Below are 25,716 nucleotides of genomic sequence, written 5' to 3'. Positions count from 1 at the left end.
TAAAACTGCTTAAAACGAAATAATTATAAAAACTGTCGTTGTTTGGATGCAGGAAGAAAAAGACTGAGGACAAATGAACGGATCCATCAGCAGCACCTGACGCTCGTCGCTCCAACATCGATAAAAACACTCATCACCTCATGATTCACACATTAAGTTGAGTTTATTATAAGAAACAACACAAAATACTTTCATTTTCTGATCCTTCACATTGCGACTGAAACACCTTTTAAACAGAAGCTGTAAATATGTCTGACAAACATGGCTGTCGTGCATTATAATGAAGAGGCTTCAGGATTGTGGCAGAATGACACAGAGTCATGCAGCTGATGTGTTGCTGATGTGTAAAAACAGATTCCTGTGTTTCTTGACTTTTCGGAGCTTGTTGTCAAACACCGAGTGGATTTTTCTCTACATGAAAATCTTCTCATCTTTCATACATGAATCATTTCCTTCCAGCGGCTCTGAATCAAACTGCTGCTCTGAGGTTTCCAGGCTTTACTTTCTGAGCTCTTTCAAAGAATCCAGTTTACATGAAACTGCAGCAGCTTTGAAAGTTTGATTCACTTTTTTATTCTCACTGCTGCACAAACCTGATTTGACATGTTTGAGTAAAAACTCCAAGTTTAAACTGTAAAATGCAGCAAACGTGAGCCTCTTAGTCTGCATGTTGGGACATGTGGTAAATACACTTGTTTTGGTAAATGTGGCTTCAGGGAGCCTTCGGCGCTCCGACGGACGTTCTTGCAGACGTCAGAACATCAGCTGGACGGGCTCCAGCAGCAGTCTGCCTGAACCCGGGCCTCGGCTGTCAGAGTCATCGGCTGCAGGGATGAACAGAGTATCACAGAGGTGCACGTGCTCTGGCCTCTTCTTCTGCTCTGACTTTTGCAAACCTGCATTCATGACTGTGTGTTTGCTGTGAGCATGACTCAGCACGAGGAGGCAGTCACATGACAAACAGCTGTATGGATGAGATCTGCTCACAGTGCAAACTGCTTACTCATGATTTCTGTTCTTTATAAATAACGGACTCTGTGAAAGACGAATGAAGCAGAAGATATAAGTGTGACGCACAGACAGCGACGCCTCACAGTAATCAGATTACCAGATGAAGGTTAGTGATTACATTTCCTCCTCGCTGACAGGAAACAGCAGCACACCTGTGAGGACTCATAGCTTCACACACAGCAACACTGACATTAACCTGCAAACACAACGGCCTCCGATCATCAGCTGACCGTCGCTAACAGGCCAGTGTTCACACCTGTGCTGAGGTGGGACAGAGTGACAGTTTGGTCCGACTGATGCTGAGAAAAAAGTTCATTCGCTCAGGATTCTCGTCCTGACGCGTTTATCCTGCTGCTCCAGCACAAACAGCAGCGTACCTGAGCTATGATCACGGTTCCTGCAGGTCAGCTGATCATTCTGATGATCGCCGAATCTAAAACAGATTTCCTGTGAAACTCTTCACAGCTGTGACAGTCACACCGTGGTCACATGACTGAACCAACCTGAGAGCCACGATTTCAACTATGAAGTGCTGACCTTAGCGCAAGAGCATCGTATCAATAATGATAATAATAATAATGCTGATAATAATTATAATAATCATCATATTTTTCATTAAAACTGTTTATGAGTTTCTCCAGGATGAATTTTAACACCCACAGTTTGAACCTGTGCAACTTTTAATAAACGATACTTACAGGAGACACCTGAGTCAGAGGCGGAGTCAGAGGCGGAGTCAGAGGAGCTTTGAGAGTCTGAAGGAAAGAAATTAATTCAGGTAAACTTGTGAGCTGAATATGTAAAATTAACAATATCACGATAAAAATAATTAACATAACTTTCATATTTACGCACCACTGCACAGTTGAAAACACACAAACTTGAAAAACTTAAAAAAATAAAAAAATTGCTGCACAACCAGTAAATTTTTAAGCTAATGTTCAGGAAAAGTATTTCCTGTTTAGAGTTCAGGTTTGACTTTTCCAGAGGAAATCTAAAGGAGCCGGCAGAGACCCTGTAGCAGACTGACGGATGATCCACAGCAGACGTGCACACAGGAAACTCTCCACACTGTGGACCTAACTCTGGATTCACCCACTCAAATTCAGTTCAGTAACTGACTCTGAGTTCAAACATTGGCCGGAACAGAAAAGTGACTGTGGTCAGAAAACTAACGCTGCAGGGATCTGCTGCTCTCCAACACAACTTTAAACAAAGAAGAAAACTGTGACGAATCAAAAAAACAAAAATAAAATAAAGTTTCTCACCCCAAACTCTGGTGACGCTCACAGCAGATGCCTCATGAACGACTTCACAGCTGAACGCAGACAGGTCAGACCTTAAAACCTCCACACGGTCTCTCCTCTGGAAGGTGTGGTCTTCATTGGGAAGAACTCCTGAGCTGATCAGGCCGTCGTCTGCAGTCAGGACGCTCTCATTCTTTTTCATCCTCAGGACGACGTCTGCTGGGTAGAAGCCTGTGGCGAGGCAGGTCAGCACCACGTCTGCATCCACTCTGGAGGTCTTTGCATACAGGGACACCTCGGGTGGAGCTGGAGGAGGAAATGTAAAGAGGTGTGTATCTCCTCAGCTATCACTGCAAACAGGAACCATTCAGGTTTCTTTGATCACCCCTAACGACTGAGCACAGCTGTGGCAGACGTGTCGCACGCTGACGTTTAGTTTGTGGCTTCCACACAAAATGCTTTCACATCTGTAGTCTCACATCTGGAGCTGAACTTGTCTGCACTGAAGCACCGCAGCAATTTCCTAATGTTGTAAACCTCAACATCTGGCAATAAACCCATTCTGATTCTGATTCTGAACGTCACTGAGCTCGTTTATCTCGTCTCTGTGACTTTTTTATCCACCAGGTGTTTCTGTAGGTGAACACCTGCCGTGGGGGGGAGGGCGCAGCGAGGTAGTACAACGCCAGTTTGAAGATCAAAAGTGAAGAGGCAGTTTATGACTGCTTACTGATTTTGCTGATAGGTAGTCGTGTGTTCTTTCATTTATATTGAGCTGTAAATCTGCATTACTGCTGCCATGATGAGACTGTTGTGTCCAAATAAAGGAGGAAACATTTAACTCACAGGAAACTTTAAGCTTTTTACATTTATTTGACCTGAACTTAGAAAAGTTGGAAGTTTAACTGAAGGTTCTTGGATTTCTGAATGTTATTGACCCATAATCACACACAAAGCCTCGTCTATGAAGTCTAATAAGAATAAATATCAAAATACAGAAACTAGATGTCATACATACAGGTGTTTCATGGCTGCTGTTGTCCATAATTCAAGAACTTGCTCAGCCAATCGATGCACTCGTTCTCCAGGTATCCCTTGGTGTAGTCATTCAGCACCTTGACTTCGTCCCACTTCCTCTTGGTGGGTTGTGCCTCCGGAATCAGAGCGACCCAGACTCCGCTTTTATCATCGAAGGACAGGAAGTAGTTTCCATCGTAGGCGTACATGTCCACGCCTCGGACAAACCTGAGCGTGCCGTCAGGCTGCGTCTGACCCTCACAGCCGTGCATCCACTGAAGAACGTGGAGGTCTGGAAGCAGGAGGGTGAAATAAAGGAAGAACAAACAAAGGACAAGGAAATGAAGATTCAGAGGAGACGAGATGAGGAAGCAGGAACAACTTGTTCCTGACCTGAGGAACCTGATCTCAAATGGAAGCATTTTTCAATTAAAATGTTATTTTGTTGATGTCATGCAGGTCCTTCAGCTTTCGAGGGTCTGACCTGAGTCATTCTGTCTCATTCGCTCCATCAGGATGCCGATGTTGACCTTGAACCACTGCTGCTTGCTCTTGCGGGACTGTGTGCCTTTATCCCAGTAATCAGCAGGTAAACGCTCTCTCATCCACTCCTGTCTGGGAACCTTTGCCTGATGCTCGCTGTCAAAGTAGTCGATCATCTTGTCGTCCAACAAACCCATGGCTGTGAACTGGTGGATGCCCGGGAGGCCGACAGGTTTGGAGAACGCCGTGTAGATGTAATGGAGGGAGTGAGTGTCTGAAAGTCACACAGGAGGAAATGTTTTTATTCCAGCCAGCTGAGAAAAACCATCTGAATATTTACATCCACTATGAATCAGGAAGCTTTGCTCTTTGGTATTTTAGTCAGTCCCTGATAAACAATCAGTTGATGAACTTGTTCTTTTCTTGGAAAAACTAGGATTGTTGAATATGACCGTTCTGAGACTCGACCCATTGTTCTTCTGTTCTTGCTTCTTTTCTCGTTTCCAGAACACAAGCTGCACTCTGAGGTGAGCCTGTATCTGTGTCTCAGCTTCATGCTTCAGCTCCAGCTCTTCCCCACCACAGAGAGGATGACCATGACACCAGCACAAATTTGTGACTGTCAAGTCCTCCTCCTACGGTCCCCTGCATGGATGGCAGGAGGGCTGGCCCATGACAATCAAGGCCAAAGACCCTCACTGATGAGCCCCTCCCCAAGGCCTGAGCCTCCCAACCCTGTCCTGACGGAGGCATCATGGTCCATTGCTGTGGAAAACATGAGTCCTTGAGGTACAAACCCCTCCCCAATGATAAGGTTGTGATTCATACATGAGTAAAGATCTCTGTTTGTATGCTGACCAAAAATGTCATGTTTCTGTTGTGTAAAGATTTTAGTGACATGCTTAAAAATGTAGACACAAAGACAAAAGTCTGTGGACAGACTTCAGCTAATCTAAAATCCCACCTAAAGAATGTGCCTGGATACTAAAACAGCATCAGCAGAGCTCTGACACCAGGTTGAAGATGACAACAGGTGAGTAAAGAGCATTTTAATCCAGTGGTGCTGACCTGTTGATAAGTACTGATGCTAACACGAGACCAGGAGAGAAGAACAAACTGAAACTGATCATTTACACACAAGTGGAATTTCAGCAAGTGAACCAAAGGAAACAAGTGCATCAGAGGCCGTGTGCTCAGTACCAGAGTGGGGATGACTAAAGGAGCTGCTGCTGAGCTCTGCAGTGGTAACACAGTTTTGTGTGATCAAGTTGTGCGTTAATGAACCTCGAAGTGTTATTTCTTTTGGTCGGTTAATTGGCATGATACTGGTTATACTTAACCAGTGCATGTTAAAATTATGCCTCAGTTGTTGGATTATTTAGTACTAAGTTAGTAGCAGTGACCATCCAGCTGTATTAGGAATGAAGGACTTTTCTATTGTTTAGTTGAACTGTTGCTAGTTTGCCATATTTGTGCCTTACTAGTAACAACTTGTAAGACATGTGCGGTTTGGCCAATTTATCTTCTACAGTGACCCCTTGTGGACATTATGAGATATTGCTTGTGTTAATAGATGATGTGTTGTGATTGTTTTCCTAGTTATCTATGACTCTACTCATTGTAGAATTACCTGTTTCTGTTTCCAGAAAACCATGCTCAGAGTCACACATACTGTGTACTACACAACAATAAGTTCAAGTATGGCTGCACTGAATTTGGATTAAGCCTGGCAAGCACTTTGATGGAAACAATCTTAATGAAAGAAAGTTAACCTCCTGGACTGCTGCAGTCCTTCTAACAGAAGACTTAGCCCAGACTTTTATACCCAGTATTCCAGTATATATATGTTCCACGGTAAGTGTGACAAATAACGCACTAACATCAGTGTTAGTAAAGACTTGTGGAAATTAGAAGCAGCACTCGGTCATCTCAGGATGGACTAACACGGAGTTTTCTCTCGGTCCGTGGGGACAGTTACAGACACGGAACATCTCGTGAAAACTATTTCCTCCTGTGTTTTGAGATGTCAGGCCTGTGCAGCAGGGTTAAAGCTCTAGAATCGATCATCTGAAATGTGCGTCACTCTTTACTTTCACTTTTAAGCCTCCTGCAGGACGGTCACTCACCACCGTCCACGCGCAGTCCTGTCCCCGCGAGGACCAGAACCACCACGAGGATCATTCTGTTCTCCTTTAGAACCAGTTTTATCCTCCTGCTGGAGCGGGGTCTCCGTGTCTGCCTGAGACCTACAGCTGCTCGCCTTCCTGCTGATGTTAGTGAGCAACAGCTGGAAGACTTCAGCTGGATAACGGTTTCTATTTTTTTTATTCCCAGCTTTATTCTGGAAGATCACACACGGAAGAGCAAACCCTGGAACACCAACACTAAAAATAATAATACAAACACATAAAGGAGACTTAATCAGAGCATTTAAAATATCTTTATTTATTTTTATCAGTGTAAATATTTCAGCGTCATTTAACTTTTTTAGCTCCAGTTTTATTTTGAGTATCTGATGTGGCGTAATCTAACCTGTTTTATTGTGAAAGGGTCAACAGGAAGTGAACGTCGGTAAACAAGTGTTCTAACGAAACACCCTACTTGTGTTACTGCGCGTGCGCACAACTCAAAACGGCCATGTCCGATGGAGGCATAAACCACGTAAGGTAGCACGGATTGATAGACATGGCTGTAAATCTACGCTGTGGTCGGACGTTTGAAAGGTTTCCACTTAGCAACCGTAGCCCTTTAAACCCCATAAAGTTAAACAGGCCGCCTGGAATGACGTCGTTGTTTGTAAAAGTGTCATAAAGTCTGTGAGGATGTGCTTTTGTCCCTTTTCTCAGGGATACCACTTCTTTCAACATCTGGTAGTTGTTTTGTTTTACTGAATGTTATAAGTGTGTAATAAGGGAGTAATAACGGGAACACACAAAATGAAATTGACATTTTGCAGATTTTTACTGAATGGAAAAAGATTTAGAATTAGCGATTTGAACTTTGAACTATGAAACACTAAACAACAACAAATATGTGAACTTTGGCCCTGTAGTTTGTTTCTGGGGGTCTTTTTTTCTAAGCCCAGGCGTTTTTAGCCCCTGGTGGAACTCCAAAGATCAGTTCCTTACAAGCTGCAGACAAAGGACATCTGCTGTGATTGGTCGGGGTGAGAGAAACAAGACAGGATAAAGACATGCGGTGGAAGAGAGACAGAGGTTAATAACCAGTGTTGGGACTAACGCGTTATTAAGTAACGCGTTACAGTAACTACGTTATTATTGTGGTAACGAGCACGGTAACTAGTTATTATGCCAAAATCAGGAACGCGTTACTCGTTACTGGGATTTAGATAGGCTCGTTATTCGTTACTTCGTGTGGTGGCTATCGCGGAGCTTCCACAGATTCAGTAACATTAGCAGGTGGTGGAGGCCAGCAGGTGGAGGAGGGAAAGGGGACGCAGAAGGAAAAGAGACCCGAGGCGGCCGCCGGTCCAAGTGTGAACTGAACTTCAGGTAAGAAGTTATGACCTGCAGTCTCTCTGGGTCAGATATAAACCAAGTTTAGGTGGAGTTTATTTTCGTTATTCTGACTTTTTCCATACTGCGTGCTAGCTAGCATGACGGAGTTTCTATACAGCTGGGTGGGTGCTATGAAGTTACTGATGTTGAACTTTATTTTGTTCATAAGTTATTAGAGTTGCCAACCGTCCCGTCTGGTATTCAGAGAAAATATTACGCGTTTCTTATTGAGGTGAAAGGGAACAGTTTGTCCCGTAATTCAGCTACAATGAAAAAGACACAAAGCTGGAGTTATTCTGTGTCTTTGCTGCACAGCTGCCTCTTCTTCTCTCATTCTCCCCCTCTCTCTCTCCCGTTTCTACTTCAATCATGAAACTGATCAATGATCAGCTGATCGGCTCTCTTGTTTGTTTATCGCTCACTCACCGCTGGTTTCCAGAAATCAGCGGATGTCGCGCTAAACAACAGCAGCACGTTTAAGCTTGATCAGCTATTGTTAGAATTTATTTAATATTAATTTCTAGTATCAGCTGATGTTTGCTGGAGCCACAGCTGTAAACCTGCTGGTCATGATATGGTTTGGTTATCTGGTGAGAGGGAAACATGAAGATGAAACCAGGAGATGTCCTTACTGAATCATCAGAGCTGAACAGGTGATGGAGAAACAGGTTTACCTTTTAGGTGACATGAATGAGTTGAAGGGAAGTTATGAACTGTTTCTGAGAGACAAATAACACCAGGATCCTTTTCTAAGTAGCTGACAGCTGGTAACTGTGCAGGGGCGGATCTAGCAAAGTGTTGCCAGGGGGGCAGGTAGGGCATTAACGGGGAATGGGGGGCACAAAGAAATACTTTACTTTCTTATTCTCATTTAAAATGTCTAGCTTTTAAAAAAATAATTATCTGAATCTTACAACAAACGATTGATAGATTGATGCATATATACCATCAAAACAGTGTACATCACTGTCACAACAGTGTTTATTTTCATTCAAAGGCTTTATGATTTTTCCTATAATGGTGGGCCGGTCTCTAGTCAAAATGCCCGGGCCAATTTTCTGTCCCAGTCCAGCCCTGTATGCAGCTCATCTGCAGTCTGCTGTTACCTACATCTTCCTATTCAGAAGGCAGAATTTCCGAGTTCTGAGTACAATCGAAAGCACCACGACTGCAGTTTTTGTGTTGGATGTAAAAGGCGCACATGACGCTGTGACGTAGGCTAGAATCATGGCAGCAGTCAATGACGGTCCAGGCGTGGGATTTCTCTCGTGGAAATGTGCACATTATTTTTTCCTTTCTATTGGTAGGTGGCACAGTGCACTGTGGCAAGTAAGCAAGCTAGAAGACTGCAAAGTTATGGAAGAAACACATTAACAAGAGAATTCTGAGTAAAACCAAAGTTACTTTCCCTAGTAACTAGTTACTTTGAAAGTAACGAGTAACTTGAAGTAACTGAGTTACTTTTGAGAGAAGTAACTAGTAATGTAACTAAATTACTATTTTAAAGTAACTTACCCAACACTGTTAATAACAGATATGATTCAATGCAGAGAGGTCTGTTAATACATAGTGAGTGAGAAAGGTGACTGGAAAGGAAACACCCAGTGCATCATGGGAATCCCCCGGCAGCCTACATCTATTGCAGCATACCTAAGGGAGGATTCAGGGTCACCTGTCTCAGAGTGATGCTGAAAAACTAGTTCATGTATCACACAGTGGAAAATTGTGTTCTTATATTTTGTTTTGGATCAGGCTGTGTGTTTGCATGATTTTATTGTGATATTTATATTGCATGGTTTTATCCTCATATTTATATTGTGTATTTTAGTGTAGTTGCACAATATTCTTTTAATCCACTGTGGACTAAGTGGACAGTTCTAGGCACCTGTGAGGTGGGGGCGTTCCCCAAGGCGGCCTATCAGCTGCCAAACTGACCTGTTAAGGGGGATAGTGAGCGCAGAGACGGGAAAGGTGAGCAGGAGGAGAAGAAACGGGGGAATTTTAGCATATGGGAAACATTTGTTTAGCCTTTGTTTTGATAGTATATAGTTATCTCTGCCGGCAGGGTTTTTTTTTAGCGTATTGAGAACACTCTTTTTATTGTATAGGGGGATTTTAAACTGTATTTGTAATTCTGGCTGTGTTTGTTTCCATGGAAATAAATGGTGTGTTTAAGGCCAACTTAATCTCTGTGCCCTGAGCGCTGACCCACTCACTCCCCTTCCTCTTGTATGTGAACAGACTTTGTGGTGAAGATTTAGATCCACACATGCATTTATTACTTCCAGGCTGGACGACTGTAATTCATTATTATCAGGAAGTCCTAAAAACTCCCTGAAAAGCCTTCAGCTAATCCAAAATGCTGCAGCAAGAGTCCTGACAGGGACTAGAAAGAGAGAGCAGATTTCTCCTGTTTTGGCTTCCTGTTAAATCCAGAATTCAAAATCCTGCTCCTCACATACAAGGTCTTAAATAATCAGGCCCCATCTTATCTTAATGACCTTGTAGTACCATATCAGCCTATTAGAGCACTTGGCTCTCGCTCTGCAGGCCTACTTGTTGTTCCTAGAGTATTTAAAAGTAGAATGGGAGGCAGAGCCTTCAGTTTTCAGGCCCCTCTTCTGTGGAACCAGCTTCCAGTTTGGATTCAGGAGACAGACACTATCTCTACTTTCAAGATTAGGCTTCAAACTTTCCTTTTTGCTAAAGCATATAGTTAGGGCTGGACCAGGTGACCCTGAACCCTCCCTTAGTTATGCTGCAATAGACGTAGGCTGCCGGGGATTCCCATGATGCATTGAGTTTTTCCTTTCCAGTCACCTTTCTCACTCACTATGTATTAACAGACCTCTCTGCATTGAATCATATCTGTTATTAACCTCTGTCTCTCTTCCACAGCATGTCTTTATCCTGTCTTCCTTCTCTCACCCCAACCAATCACAGCAGATGGCCCCGCCCCTCCCTGAGCCTGGTTCTGCTGGAGGTTTCTTCCTGTTAAAAGGGAGTTTTTCCTTCCCACTGTTGCCAAAGTGCTGCTCATAGGGGGTCATATGATTGTTGGGTTTTTCTCTGTACCTATGAAGCGCCTTGAGGCGACTTTTGTTGTGATTTGGCGCTATATAAATAAAATTGAATTGAACTGTCAGAGGCCATAAGAAGATCATTTGTAACCTTCACTAAAGCCGTTTCTGTGCTGAGCTCTGAAACTTGACTGAAACTCTTCAAATAAGCCTCTGCAGATGATCTGTTAGCTGTCACAGACGGGACAGACATGGCTGGTGATAGGAAAGGAAGAAAGATGCAGGAAAAGAAAAACAGACAGGAAGGAGGACCGTGAGAAAGGGCACTTAAAAAGAAAAAAAAATTCCCGGATCACCTGTTGAGAGAAAAAGAGAAAACTAGCAAAAAAGAGAGAAACATAATAAACACCATCACAATAATTTAGCTGGTGAGGAGAGATAGGCCTCCAAACTTTGGACGGCCTGAGATGTTCCCAGAGAGGTGGAGAGGTGAGTTATATTCTTAAACTCAGTTACAGCGCTTTCAGAAAGACATCTACTGTGATAAAGTCTACTCTCCACCGCTGTGTAATCAATTATTGTAAATGTAAATGTTATCAGGAAATGATCAGACAGCAGAGGGTTTTCAGGAAACACTGTTAAATGTTCAGTTTCTATGCCATATGTTAAAACAAGATCTAGAGTGTGATTAAAGTGGTGGGTGGGTTCTTTTACATTTTGAGAGAAGCCAATTGAGTCTAATAACAGATTAAATGCCATGTTGAGGCTGTCATTTTTAGCATCTACATGGATGTTAAAATCACCCACAATAATTATTTTATCTGAGCTCAGAACTAAATTAGATATAAAGTCTGAGAAATCAGACAGAAACTCTGTGTAAGGCCCAGGTGGACGATAGATGATAACAAGTAAGACTGGTTTCTGAGTTTCACAGCTGGGGTGGACGAGGCGAAGCATCAGGCTTTCAAATGAATTTAAAGTCTTACACTTTCTTATTCTTATATTTTTTATTACAGGAAAAAATAGAAACAAACAAGTGAAATTTTTATTTTTAAATGGGGAAAAAAGAGTAAACAGAATAACTTTTTTAAAAGAAAGAACACAAACCCTGAAAGAACTTTTCTACACAATCTTCAAATATACGATGCTTTACAATCCCATTATTATTAGCAGGAAACGCCCACACAATGGAAGACATTTCAGGATTACAAGATGAATTTGAGTCTTACAGCAAATATTTCACTCATTCATCCACAGACAGTTTCATTATGTGGACTGAACCTTTTACTGTAACGTTCACACTTAAAATCTAGAATATAATTAAAGCATCTTATCCAATAAAGTAATCCTAGCTCGTGCTGAATAAAAGCAGAAATTACCTTGGAAACAGAACTTTTCAAATTAAGAGCTTACATGTAAATGCAAGAAAATACTGAAACAACATTTTCCAGATTTCTGCCCTAAATTTCCCACAGAAAAAGTTTCTCTATTTTCAAACAAAGTTTCACTGCAAATGAATATTTAAGGCGCAATAAAACATTAAATGTATTTACACAGACAGACTTTAGTTTTTGTAATCATCTAGATCAGGGGTGTCAAACTCAGATACTCAGTGGGCCAAAATTCAAAACTGGAACAAAGTCGCGGGCTAACGTTAATATTTATTGAAATATATTTATTCCTCCAGATATAAGAATGAATCTTTTCTTATGGACTCAAACACGTTTGCTGAAAAACTGAATATGGAACAAGCAAAGCTTAATACTAAACTATATATATATTAGCTGTATAATACCAGTAGGCCAGCTCTGATAGTCATTTGGTATGGCTTCGCGGGCCAAATGTAATTAGGCTGCGGGCCAAACTTGGCCCGCGGGCCAGAGTTTGACACCTATGATCTAGAAGTTCACTCAATTTGGCCAAAAACTCATAAAAGCCATAATAAAAAAAGAAGTTTAATCAGTAGATTTGTCCACGCCTACATTACACTGATCACACCAGAGTATCTAAAATCATTTAATTCTCATGAGCGCCTGAGGTCTCGCTGTTTGTAAAGGTCTGATTCGTTAAGCCAACTTACAGTGAAAGGGTTAAAGCACCAACCTTCACATTACATTTATGCTTTGTTTTTGTATCCAACCATTTTATTCACTCTAAATATGATGATATTTTAATTATATTTCTTCTACATAAAAACATTATATGCATCAACAGACGTCACACTAACACATTTTCTTCCACCTGCCTGGAGACGTTTCCTGCAGAGGCAGCAGGCGTGACTGCTGAGCTCCGCCCACTTTATCAGAGTTTAAACTTCATTTGGTTTCCTGTAGTTTCTTAAACTGGATCAAAACTGACTCATAAATTTTGCTGTCGTGAAGGTTCAGATTGAGGAAGCATGAACAGTTTTAAAACTCATTTCATTTCATTTCATGGAAAGCTAAAGAACCACATTATACCTCAAATGTTTAATCTGTAAAGTATATATATTTATTATTATTATTATTTTTAATTATTGTCGTCTGTATGCCAATAATCTAGTTCACGCGAGCCTTGAAACTTGATGTAGCCGAAGATTCAGGATGACTCCTGGGCCTGACCTTGTTTGTCAGAATCAGCTGCAGAGAGGAGCAACAGTATTATTTTACATGTAGAGTAACAGCAGGTTCTCAGTGAGGGATGCACCAACTTAAACTCTTACAGCTCACTGCTCTTATTTACACTCACACTAGTGTCTTCTTTCAAATAAAGTCTCTAAAGTTTGAAAGGGAACAGAGAAACTGAAAGGGGAAGCATCGTCGTCACCTGAGCTTCATACTGACATCAGCTGAGTGTGAACAAAGGTTGAGATACAATAAAAACTGGCTGTGGCTACAATGTAGCTGCCATCACCAGTATGTGAATGTGTGTGTAAAGCGCTTTGGGGTCCTTAGGGACTAGTAAAGCGCTGTACAAATACAGACCAGTTACCGTTTATCCTGTGTTAAAGTGTAAATCTGAAGTGCATCAGAGATACTTACAAGAGACACCAGAGTCAGCGTTGCTGGAGTTAGACACTTTGTCAAGGGACTCTGAAGGAGGAAAAAAGTAATCAGCTGCAACATGAGCTTAAAATGTATCAGTCAATACCACAGTACAGAATAATGTGACTCATATTATACAACACAGAGCAGCATGTTAGCTGAGGGAGACTTACTGTCACTGTCTGTGAGACGTTCGGTTTCCCCATCCTTCCCATCTTTAGCATCAGCCTTCTTATCTACAGTAACTGCTGCACTTCCTGTAAAGACAACATACATTGTGAGCTACATGAAGGAAACAGCAAACTTTAGCAACACACTGATGTGATGCTGGTGATCGTTCTGATGTGAGGGTCGTTCCTTTCATTGATTACTGCAGTTTCTCTAACCGGGTTATATTTGTAGTCTTAATTTAAAGATAAACGTGGGAATTCCCCAGTGTTCTTGAACACCTCACATCAAAGGAACGTGGAGGAAAGCCTGCAGGAAAGGAGTCGACGTTCCTAAAAACCTTTTTGTTCCAATTCAGAAAGTAAAAACATCCACGTCACACAATTTTTATTCACCATTATCAATAAAAAGTTATCAAAGTTTCATTTTAATGCAACAATGACTCTCATAGAAATTTGTTTCACTGGTCCTCTACATCCCACTCTGTGCCCCACAGATGGAGAACGACTGATATAAAAGAGGCACCGTTCCACATAAAACACACAGAATATGAAGAACATCTCCTACAATCTACTGGGCCTTAAACTAAACTGTTATGTGTGTCTGAGGAAGGAGAAGGAAACACGTACCACTGCTGGAAGCTGCAGGCACAGGAGCAACTACACACACACACACACAGACAGACACACACACACACACACAAAATATTAATATTAACTTCAATAAACTATTTTGTATAAATCTTTGTAGGGTGGGAGGGGCACCTACCATTTATCAGAGGTGTGCTTGCAACGCCATTACCAACTACACCTACACACACACACACACACACACACACACACACACACACACACACACACACACACACACACACACACACACACACACACACACACACACACACACACACACACACACACACACACACACACACACACGTTAGTTCTGAACTGCAGGTTTAAATCAGCTTTAAGGTTTTCAGCTGCTGCTGTATAAATATTATTACCACATAAACACTTTAAATATCAGAAACATTGACATTTAACAACATCCAGAGCAGAGAAATAAAGAGCTTACCTGACACAGGAGCATAAATAGTCTTTATTCCAGCTGATAAATACAAATGATAGAAAGACAAAACGACATTTTAATTCAGTCAGTGCTTCATGTTTGATTCTTTTTATCTGTGTTCTTATAAAAAGTCACAAATGTTAAAGAGCAGTGACTCCACAGAGAAACTGAAAGTCAAAAGTACGTCTGACTTTTTCTTCTGTTTGTTTCATAAAGATGTAAAGTGTCAGTGAAACTGAGCAGCTGTCACAGAGAGGAACCTCTGCACACACCTGACAGCAGCCATGTTTCACCTGTCAGGCTCTCCCAGATATTAGATATTAGGAGCTTTATACTGAACACAGGTAACCATGAGCCTGGCTGCTCTAACCTTTCTCCTCATGCTTCAAGTTTCTGTCTCCTCCACTGTTTGCCTGTTCACCTCCTCTGTGCTACACTGAACAAATACTAATCTGTTAAAGGTGTTAGAGGATGGGCTCAGACTGACTCGAGTCTCTGAGCATCAAACTTCATAAGAGAAAAATAAAGATGTTACCTTTGTTGTCGTTGGCTCCACGTCTGCGTCCTGTAAACAGACGTAACACAGACTGTCAGTGATGATGGATGAACTCAGTGGTTTGTTCTACATGCAGATGTGTCTGAGTGGAGACGGTGGAGGAAACGAGCTGCACACTATCAGCAAACATCAATCATTTCTGTTCTGCACAGAAAAACTACATTTATGTCCCAGAGGGCTCAAAGTTATTGGATCAGAAGCTGCAGACAGGAAAGTCTGACATCATGTCACATGACTGTGACCTTTGACCCCCTCATGGAGTCCTAATAGAATACTAAGTGAAGTGTTTGAAGGCTGACAGACTGGAGCAGCTGATATTCAACATTTCTTACATTCATTTCAATGATTTTCTTCATGTGTTTCAAATGTGATGATCAGTAACAGAGCTCCATGTCATCACTGTCTGAGACCAGGACAGTTTCATTTTTACAGGATACAAAGACAAACATTTTAGCTCCACTCAACAATAATTACACACAACAGCACACTGGACTTACCAAGACAGCCTTTTTTATACAAGATCACACAGGCAACTACAGCAACAAGAGCAACCACAGCCAAGACTCCTCCCACTGCAGCAGCGATCGGAGGTCCACATCCAGGTTCCTCCGGAGGGTCACCGTTCTCTGAAACACAGACACAAGCTTCAGGTTGAGGTCACTGTCAGTTATTTGCTGCTGTTTGTTACTGAGATGTAGATTTGAAGCCACAGTCATGATGGAGTCAGTGATCTGACAGCAGTGATGTGGAGCAGCAACAGGAGGTCAGTGAGAGGGGACGGCACTGAAACTGTTCATATCTGCAACTATTCAGTGATGCTCTGGAGGAGATCGCTGCTCTGCTTCTTCAGGGCTGCAGAGCTGGGCTACATGTGACATGCTAGCTTAGTTCTAGATGGACTGACATGGATCTGACCTCAGGACTGTGATCAGGACAGAATGATGCAGATCTGCTGGACACAGAGCTCCAGGCTCTGACTGAAGAAACAGAGTTATGATCAACAACAGAGGCAATAAATAAAGTTTCTTACCCCAAGTCTTTGTAACATCCACACCAGTCGCCTCATGAATGACTTCACAGCTGAACTTTGACAGGTCAGACTTCAAAATCTCCACATGGTCTCGTCTCTGGAAGCTCTCATCGTCATTTGGAAGAACTCCTGAGCTCGTCAGGCCGTCGACTGCAGTCAGAACACGTCCGTTCCTTCTGATCCTCACGATGATGTCTTTGGGGTAGAAGCCTGTGGCGAGGCAGGTCAGGATGAGGTTTGTCTCCACTTTGGCCTTCTTTGCAAACACAAACACCTCAGGTGGAGCTGGAAGCAGGAAATGGAAACTGTGTCACCACATGTGGTAACTGGAACACAGATTAACTCATGGAATCAGCTGGTACCTTCAGTACTTTGTTACAGTAAGACTTTCCACCATGCAGTGAATATCGTGCATACAAACAGACGGTGGGGCTCACTGCCTTTGTAACAGCAGTCGTTAAACATGTGGTGTTAATAATAATGAAGGCTGTGCTCTATTTAGTCAACACCTGGGTTTGTGACTGCTTCATGTCCAAATGGCCGCCGTTTGGCTAATCAGGGTCTATTGTCTCAGAACTATACTTTATCATTTATACTTTAACTACACTCAGTTATGATTCGGCTGGAACGGCAGAGTCTGGAGTTCCATTTAAGACTTTAAAAGTTTAATCTTTTCCAGACGGTGCTGAATGGATGTGCACGTGAGGACGTAAGTGTTTGACACTTTAGTCATTTGGATTTAATTTTTTAAACCGTAACAATATTCAACACTCTCTGTAAGGCTTGGCACATGTGGACTAATAATACTAATATTTATGACAAACATACATTTCTTTTTGAGCTGCTTCTGTCCATAATTCACAAACTTGCTCAGCCAATCGATGCACTCGTTCTCCAGGTATCCCTTGGTGTACTCTTTCAGCACCTGGACGCCGTCCCACTTCCTCTTGGTGGCTTCTGCCTCCGGAGTCGGAGCGACCCAGACTCCATTTTTATCATCGAAGGACAGGAAGTCGTTTCCATCGTAGTTGTACATGTCCATGCCTCGGACAAACCTGAGCGTGCCGTCAGGCTGCGTCTGACCCTCACAGCCGTGCATCCACTGAAGAACGTGAGGGTCTGAAGGAAAGAGAAAGAGGACACCATGATGTGTGGGTCAAGATTAATCAGGCCTCGCTTTGTCACTGAAATAAAGCAAAGACTTACTGGCTGAGTCATTCTGTCTCATTCGCTCCATCAGGATGCCGATGTTGACCTTGAACCACTGCTGCTTGCTCTTGCGGGACTGTGTGCCTTTATCCCAGTAATCAGCAGGTAAACGCTCTCTCATCCACTCCTGTTTGGGAACCTTTGCCTGATGCTCGCTGTCAAAGTAGTCGATCATCCTGTCGTCCAGCAAACCCATGGCTGTGAACTCGTGGATGCCCGGGAGGCCAACAGGCTTGGAGAGCGCCGTGTAGATGTAGGTGAGGGAGTGAGTGTCTGAAAGTCACACAGGTGGGAAAACACACAATATTAATTTATTTATGTGTGACAGCTGAGAAGCAGCAGCAGACCAGACACGTGCATTGAAGTTGTTTTCCTGATAATTAAAATTAAAGTAACAACAGCTGCTTACTGACCATCTGTAACGTTCAGCCAGAGGCTGTGTCCCAATCCAGCGACCGCACGCTCCGGAGTACACGTTTTGAGACCTATTACGTCACGGCGACGCGGCGACGGCTGTCCCAATCCGACGTGTACACTAAATGCATACTCCAAATGCGCAGTTCATTTCCCCAAATATCAATCGTGGTCCGGTGCACGCTTTATGGTCCCATATATCCCACAATTCATAGCGCGGCGGTGGGTGTGGATAATTTTGCCGCAAAATACGGCAGAAGGGAGCGGCCGAAGAGTGAACTGTCAAAAGTAAGTACTGAATATTGTGTCACTTATTTATGTGCAAATGTTTAATAATGAAGAACATTAAAACATTGCTGTTGGTCACATGTCGGCAAAGTCATGTGACGTTAGTGACGTTTGTACTAACTTGGTTTTAAAGCCTCTACATCAGGGGTGCTCACACTTTTTCCGCATGTGAGCTACTTATAAAATGACCAAGTCAAAATGATCTACCCACTACAAAAATCCAAAACATATACTTATTTATAAATATATTGAGGATTCTTTATATCTACAATGTATATACATGCATAACCGCAATATCCAATATTTCACAACACAATTAACTATGTAAATTTTTTGTCATTACCTGAGTTTACTCTGATGACTTGCACTGAATTGAATCAGCCAGGGATGCATAGTCCGGACAGTAGCTGCTGACGGCCAGGTTTAAGAGAAAAAACCGAGAGCTAAAAATTGGAGTTAACTCGCTGACTAGCTTGTCAGTTTTACTACACTTCGCGCCGCTGTTTGCGCATGCGCAGCGACCTAAGCGTCAGAAAAAATCTGATGTCACCTGACTGGCTTCCCTGTATCAATCAAGTGACGGGATGGATGATAGGCTGGCATCTATTTTTTTAATGCCATGCGATCTACCAATACTACCTTTGCGATCGACTGGTCGATCGCGATCGACGTATTGAGCACCCCTGCTCTACATATATATAGAGTCGACCTTAATCTCACAGAGAATGTGATGATTTTGTGGATAATTAAAGTCAGTCATATATCCACAAACACAACAAGCTGAAAGTCAGTGATGCTGCTCGGTTTCCTGAACATCACGGCACAAGCAGGATCCACTGCACTGTTAATGTGAGCTGTGTTATATTGCTGCCTCTGTTCGGTGGTGTCGAGCCAAACGGACTTTAACGTGTGTTTGAACGAGCTGACGGTTCACTCGTTAAGCTGAAAGAAAGATGCTTTAATCACAGCAGTCACACACGTGTCCACTGCACCATCTGGAACTCTTCTTGTTTACACTCGTAATAACACAAACACTAAATCCTGCTTCTCTGTGCTGTTGTGTAGCAGTGTGTACACCTGAGACTGTCACCTGTCTGTCTGTCCTGCACTCTCTCTCTGTTTCTTTCTCTCTGATTGTGGAATAAAAGTATGAACATGTGTTTATAAGTTACACTTGTGTTTGAATCCTGCAGCTTATCACACATTTGATGTCCATGTGTGACGACTGCAAGTGTCCAGAGTGAGGACAGACTGAGGGACCCACTGCTGCACATCATCTGTGAGGCTTTGCAGCCCTGATGATCCACCAGGACAAACTCAGCAGTGTGTGAGGAAGAGGAGGAGGAAGAGCCAGCAGCAGCTGACAGATGGAGAGAATAGACAGACTGTTCCCTGTTTGTGAAGGACTGCTAGGAAAGTTTAACATAACTGTCTGTGCTGAATCAGTCTTATTAGGTAATGTTCAAATAATGTGATCATCCCAGTGTTTCCAGTGTGGGAGAAAGTACTCAGAGTACTCAGGGCCTTCAAGTTACACACCATGAAAGGCAGCAACAAGTTTAATGTTCAGAAACCTAAAGTCTGTATCAGCAGCAGAATGGAGCTAAAATAAATGTTGGTTTCAGTTCTATGAAGCTTTGAGTATTTTGGATCAGTAGCTGCTGTGTTTGTTGCATCATATTGCTGTAACTGTTTATATGCTTTATATATTCTGAGCTAAGTTGATCTATAGTGTTACATCATATTCTATAAGGATGTTATGTGTTTGTGTACTGTCTGCCCAGTTTGACCCATTTAGCAGACGTCAGCCTGTTTAAGGCTCTGATATCTATTCTGTGTGACTTACAGCAGTTATGACATGGTCTGATTTTCTCACCCAATAAAGGAATATTTCATATATCAGTCTACTCTTCATTCTATCAGACACAGCTATCACAGCGCGTACATTTTAAATGGCCAAATTAGCCAAACGTAATAATGCCAACATAGTAAACGAACAATATTTGTCTTTTATATATGATACATCTGTATACACACTGTCACCGTCCCATTTCACAGGCCTCTCACTTCCGCACTTCTCGTACTTGTAGTACGCACCGTACGTAGTGCGCCGAAGCGTGCGGTCGCTGGATTGGGACACAGCCTAAAGCTGAAGCTGTTTTCAGTTTCTGTTCTCGGCCATGTGTAGACGTCAGTGCGCTGCACCTGATCTACAAACCTGACTGATGTTTAAAGGCAGAGCAAAACACTTCCTCCTCTCGCTCGGCCTTCAGTTAGCTCACGTTTACAAACACTTATGCGGTTTTACGAGTTTCGGTACAAACGTGGTTTGGTTTTTAACTGTGGTGGGCATGAAGCTGGACACTCTGGTGACAGTGGCAGAGAAGAGGAGAAAGAAGCTGCTGGACATTATGGACAATGCTGGACATCCTCTGCATGTGGTCATAAACAACCAGAGGAGTCTGTTCAGTGACAGGTTGCTCCTCTCAAAGTCTCGGACCAACAAACTCCTCGCTGGAGGGGAAACAGGAGGACGAAGGAGGGCGGGAGCAACGACGCTGCAGTGTTTTTTTATATTCAACTGTGCAACAATCACTGTGCAATAGACTCACAATAGTTGAAATGTGCAATGGACTGTGGCGGTCTAGATCTCATCAATGAGATGTGTGACATCTACACTCAGCCCAGAGTTTTAAATAAAATGGTGCCGAGTTATTTAAACGAACTCCTCAACATGTATGACCCCAAAAGAGCGCTGAGATAATCGAGATGCTCTCAGCACGACCAAGGTCTCGATGGAAGCACAGAGGAGATCGGGCCTTCGCAGCAGCACCCAGACTCTGGGATAATCTGCCACAGGAGATTCGTACTTCAGAGTCGATTTAATCTTTTCAATCGCATCTTAAAACTCACTTTTTTACTTTGGCTTTTAATTCGAGTTCAGCATGAGCACCTTCAGGCCTGTTTTATGTTTTTATTGTTAATTCACTGTCTTCTTATTGATCTCTATTTGTTTCTCTATTGTTTTCTCTTGTTTTTAACCGATTGTGAAGCACTTTGGTCGACTGTTGTTTTTTTAAACGTATATACACGTTATAGAAATAAATTTTGAATTGACTATATTTCACTAGTATTCCCCTTTATCCCCATTATATGTTCTGTATTTACATATGTGTATACATGTATATATGCTATATTTATGCTTATTTCCATACTCTCTCACTCCCCTTGTTTTGGTATTCCAACTCTGTAACGTGCAACTTCTGTCGGTGCTACTGGAAACTGAATTACTCAGAGGAACCCACCGGAAGGATTAATAAAGTTTTATCTAATCTAATAAAGTTAGATAATTCTCTGCTGAACGGAAATTTTCTATATGAAAACGCTGTTCATTCAGTTGTTAAAGAAAATAGAGACAGCTCTAACAACAATGATGATTCCACACAGAACAAGAACTAGAGTCCAGTCTGGATGTTTAAGTTAACCGGTGACAGTCACAGAACATTATGTCAGGTTACAGTAATGAACTAAACCTGAAGAAAACTGACAGAAAATCTTACAAAACTATTGAAAATATTTAAAAAATTAAAGATATTATTCTTAGTCTCTCTGTTTGGTTACTGCAGAGCCAGCTTCGGTCCACTCACAGCAGAATGTGTGCGCCACCATCAGTCAGCTGCAGGTACTGCAATCTGTTTATATCTTCTTACATCACACAATCCACCAACCTGAGTTGAATCAGATGGCGGGGGAGGACGCTGGACAGACCTGGTGCACCTAAACGCGTAGTGAGGGTGTGCTGGGAACATCTAGCAGAGGCCCCAGTCCGCGAGATCCTCAACGCACACCTCTGGCAGAGCTTCAACAGCATTCCGAGGGAGACTGGGGACATTGAGTCCGAATGGACCATGTTCAGCGTCTCCATTGCCGAAGCTGCTGCATTGAGCTCACCTGAAACCCTGGCTGATTGGGACCCACACCCAGTTTCACACCTTGGCTCAGGCGATTAGAGGATCATCAGGGGGTCCTTTTGTCCCTCTGTGGGGGGGAAACTCCCACTAGGTTTATATCTGGGACTCTCCACCATTTGACCTTAGAACTGAAGAAGCTTCTCGGATGAGAGGTGAAACGTCTTCAAGTAACTTAAAGAAGTCCAGACGCTTTTCTTTGCAAGCTCCTTTGATTATTAATAACACCCACAATAACATCAAAAGTAATAAAAACTCTAAGAAAATATGTTTAAACTTTAAAAACTAAACTGAATTTAAAACTTATCAAAATAATGAACAAAGGAAACTAGTGAGGCAGACTTGACTGAGAGAAACTATCAGTATTATTGTCACATTTTATTACTAAATGTAAAAAATAAATAAATGTAATAAAATGAATCATCACTTGTTACAATAATAAACAGTTTTCCTCAGCATGAGCTGTTCTCCTGGTAAAGAGATCATCGTAACATTCCTGTGTAAACGTCAAAAACGTCACCTCACAGACCTGAAACAACATCAGCACAGCAGTAATCCGTTTCATTTAAAAGTTATACCTTTGATTTCAGCTTTGATCAGCAGCTCTGACCTCAAACCGACAGAGAAGTGTAAAGAGACACGAGTGACGTGTTTCTGTCAGCGTGGGAAAAAACCCTGCAGTGTCTCAGGTGCGTTCACTGAATGTGGGGAAATGTTACTAATTCAATCAAAGATTTTCAGATCTCGCACCTGTCTCAGGTAAGCAGGAAAACAAGTTGTTCACAGTAAACTCTGAGATGCTTCTGACTGGTCGTCACGTCACAGATATGATAACGATGCGATCAGTCCGGCTCAGCAGCTCACAGCGACACACCTGTTCTTACCTGTTTACTGAGAACTGACGAGTGTCAGGACAAGATTCACAACCGCTAACACGAAGTCCACTGCTATAAACCAGAGGACTCTAACCTGTATTATCGCACTGGTTAACACACACACACACACAGACACACACACACACACACACACACAGACACACACACACACACACACACACACACACACACACACACGCACACACACACACACACACACACTCACTCACACACACACACGCACACACACACACACACACACACACGCACACACACACACACACTCACAGACACACACAGACACACACACACAGAGACACACAGAGACACACAGAGACACACAGAGACACACACACACACACACACACACAGTTTACAGCCGTGATCTTCAGTCAGCTTTGAAGTTTTCAGGTTTTGAACTCAGCAGTTTATACGAAACTGTCTGATCTTAAAACACAGCCAAGAATTTAAATGAAAAACTTAAATCCATAAAATGTTCAGTATTTGTGTCTGTAAGTGTTTCTCTTCGGGCCTCAGCAGACCCGCGGCAGCAGCTGAACTTGAGAAACTCCTGGGAGGATTAAAGCGCTTTCTTATTTCCCACTTTCACACACCTGGTGCACAGAGTCACGCCACGGCACCGAAACACTCAGAAATCTCCGTTTAATACCGATAAATTAAACTAAAATCGTCGTCTGAACTTTTGTTTTTCTGCGACGTCACAGTCCGTTTTTACTTTCGGTTTGGACCCGCTCCGCTAGCCTCGGTAAAAAAGCGCAAACTCACCGCAGTTTACGGTCAGCGCCGTCCCCAGAAGGACCACCACCGCGAACAAGATCATCGTGACTCCGAATCAGAGCCTCTGCTCGGTAAAAGTCTCAGATTTATCCGCTTTTCGGTCGGACGCGTCCTTCCTGAAGTGATCGTCTCGATTTCCTGACTGTGTCTGCTCACTGCTGCATTCACTGCCGCTCGTAAACCACACACGCCTTCAAGTCACGCCCACCTGCTGGCCTGCTTTGTGTTTACGTAACTGACAAAGGTGAGAGAGCAGGTAGAACCAACGGAGCTCAAACTGTCCCACAAACTGCATTTATTTATTTAATCACAGAGACAGAAGCTTCCGGTTTGAGTGGTTGAAAAGACCCCAAATGTCCCCGACTGGAAGGATTTCACAAACTTAAGAAGCCGAGCTGAGTTTTTTAACGCAGCCCAGACCACCAGGACCTGAAGGACCGATAACACGGACACCTTCACCTCAGCGCTCACTGATCAGTCTGAAAAACTCAGCTCAGAGAAACAGGATTCACTTTTTACTCAAAGTCTACCCTGGAAAAAGATTAATTAAAAAAAATAATAATCTGTGCGTGTTTCACGTGTTTGTGGTTCGTTAGAATAGTTTAAACCTTTTAAACTAAAATGATCACTTTTCAGATTTGACCCTGTGCGGATTAAAGACTTAACCAGCCGTGCCTGATGAAAGTATTTACACGTTTAAGCTTAGATCAGTGAATGTGTCGCAGGGCTTCCTGGTTCCTGCTCCGTGTTTTATTTCCTCGTTGCAGCAGTTTGCGTCAGCTGATCGAGCTGTTCTCTCGAAAACATTTCATCTGCGCACATTAAACACGTGTCGGACTCACGGGGGTTCGTGGGGACTTGTTAAACTGTAAGAAATGCTGAAGTAACACAAACAAACTCATCCAAGGAAACGGACGCTTCTGATGGGCGGGGTTTGTGACTACATAAAAAAATAAATCAGTAGCTATAATCTAATAACATTTAATAATAATTACTTTTAGTGACTCATAATTCTGAAACAAATGGGCATTTTATTTTTTTTTAATATTAAAATCATAGGACAGACAGTGTGTACTGATGTAACACAAGAATGAGCCAATTAAATGATGTTCACCCACAACAGCTGGACTCATGTTCACAGGAGGAAGAACTGAAAGACTTTGAGATAACTTAACTTTTTTTGTTTCCTTAAATATGTTGGAAAACAGAAACATCTGTATGGACCCCAGATGTTCATAACAAGTGTGTCCATATGTGTGTGTGTGTGTCTATGGGATCATTCTGTAACACTAACAACAAATATTAAACCAAAAGATGAAGAAGAATCGGGTGATGAGTTATTATATGTCAACCAACTCACACACACACACACACACACACACACACACACACACACACACACACACACACACACACACACACACACACACACACACACGGGACAGGCCTCTAAACGGGTTTCCGTTTATGTGAAGAGATTAAAACCTGATGAATAAACTGGCTGATCCATCTATTTATGAAGGTTAAAGGTCAACATGTCCTAACAGGAGTCTGGATTATGAGATGGACTAAAAGCTCAAACAGTCAGATGATCGATTAACAGAAGGAATAAGAGCCAGACTTTGAGTGTGAGTCAGTCCACTGACGAGCTTTCAGCCACAGATGTGCAGAAAAGCCCAGAATCAAGCTTTTATTTAAGGTCGGTGGGGGCGAGATTAAACGAACACACACTTCCTGTCTGTCAATGCCGCCCACTTACCGCCTCCAGCCGGGCCCACGTTCACCCACAGGAAGGGCAGAAACAAAAAGATCCAGGTCTTTGTGAAATTCATGATTTTGATGCGACAAAAATCTTCAGAAAAACAGAAACCTGCTCAGAACAAGCCCACGGTCCCCGCGGGTTGCTATTATTATTATTATTATTATTATTATTATTATTGCTGCCGCCTGTAGGGGGCGCTACAGACGACTGGCTGCCTCCATTTACACCCGCCTTCTTCAGACCGACAGCAGCCAATCA

The 25,716-nt window shown here is 42.6% G+C and overlaps 1 pseudogene across 1 annotated transcript in view; it reads right to left on the bottom strand.

Moving 5' to 3' along the window:
- The window catches only part of LOC147303153 (uncharacterized), a 34,644-nt pseudogene extending 10,890 nt beyond the window's left edge, over positions 1-23,754 (bottom strand). Inside the window, exons 1-16 of the transcript XR_015127009.1 lie at positions 23,685-23,754; positions 17,351-17,626; positions 16,973-17,263; positions 16,145-16,429; positions 15,612-15,740; positions 15,094-15,123; positions 14,565-14,597; positions 14,256-14,297; positions 14,117-14,146; positions 13,493-13,576; positions 13,317-13,367; positions 12,897-12,914; positions 3,760-4,032; positions 3,277-3,567; positions 2,130-2,564; positions 1,710-1,766 (exon numbers count right to left, since the gene is read on the bottom strand). The product of XR_015127009.1 is annotated as an uncharacterized LOC147303153 (transcript). The remainder of the gene's footprint in view (positions 1-1,709; positions 1,767-2,129; positions 2,565-3,276; positions 3,568-3,759; positions 4,033-12,896; positions 12,915-13,316; positions 13,368-13,492; positions 13,577-14,116; positions 14,147-14,255; positions 14,298-14,564; positions 14,598-15,093; positions 15,124-15,611; positions 15,741-16,144; positions 16,430-16,972; positions 17,264-17,350; positions 17,627-23,684) is intronic.
- Positions 23,755-25,716: the final 1,962 nt, after the last annotated feature.

The sequence above is a fragment of the Aulonocara sp. 'chitande type north' Nkhata Bay genome, linkage group LG22 (genome assembly GCF_057382095.1).
Source record: "Aulonocara sp. 'chitande type north' Nkhata Bay isolate Kocher_YH1m ecotype deep benthic linkage group LG22, A_spYH_male_GT1.1, whole genome shotgun sequence".
Classification (NCBI taxonomy): domain Eukaryota; kingdom Metazoa; phylum Chordata; class Actinopteri; order Cichliformes; family Cichlidae; genus Aulonocara; species Aulonocara sp. 'chitande type north' Nkhata Bay.
Note: the sequence above shows the minus strand (reverse complement) of the source record. Positions and strands in the feature narration are given on the sequence as shown.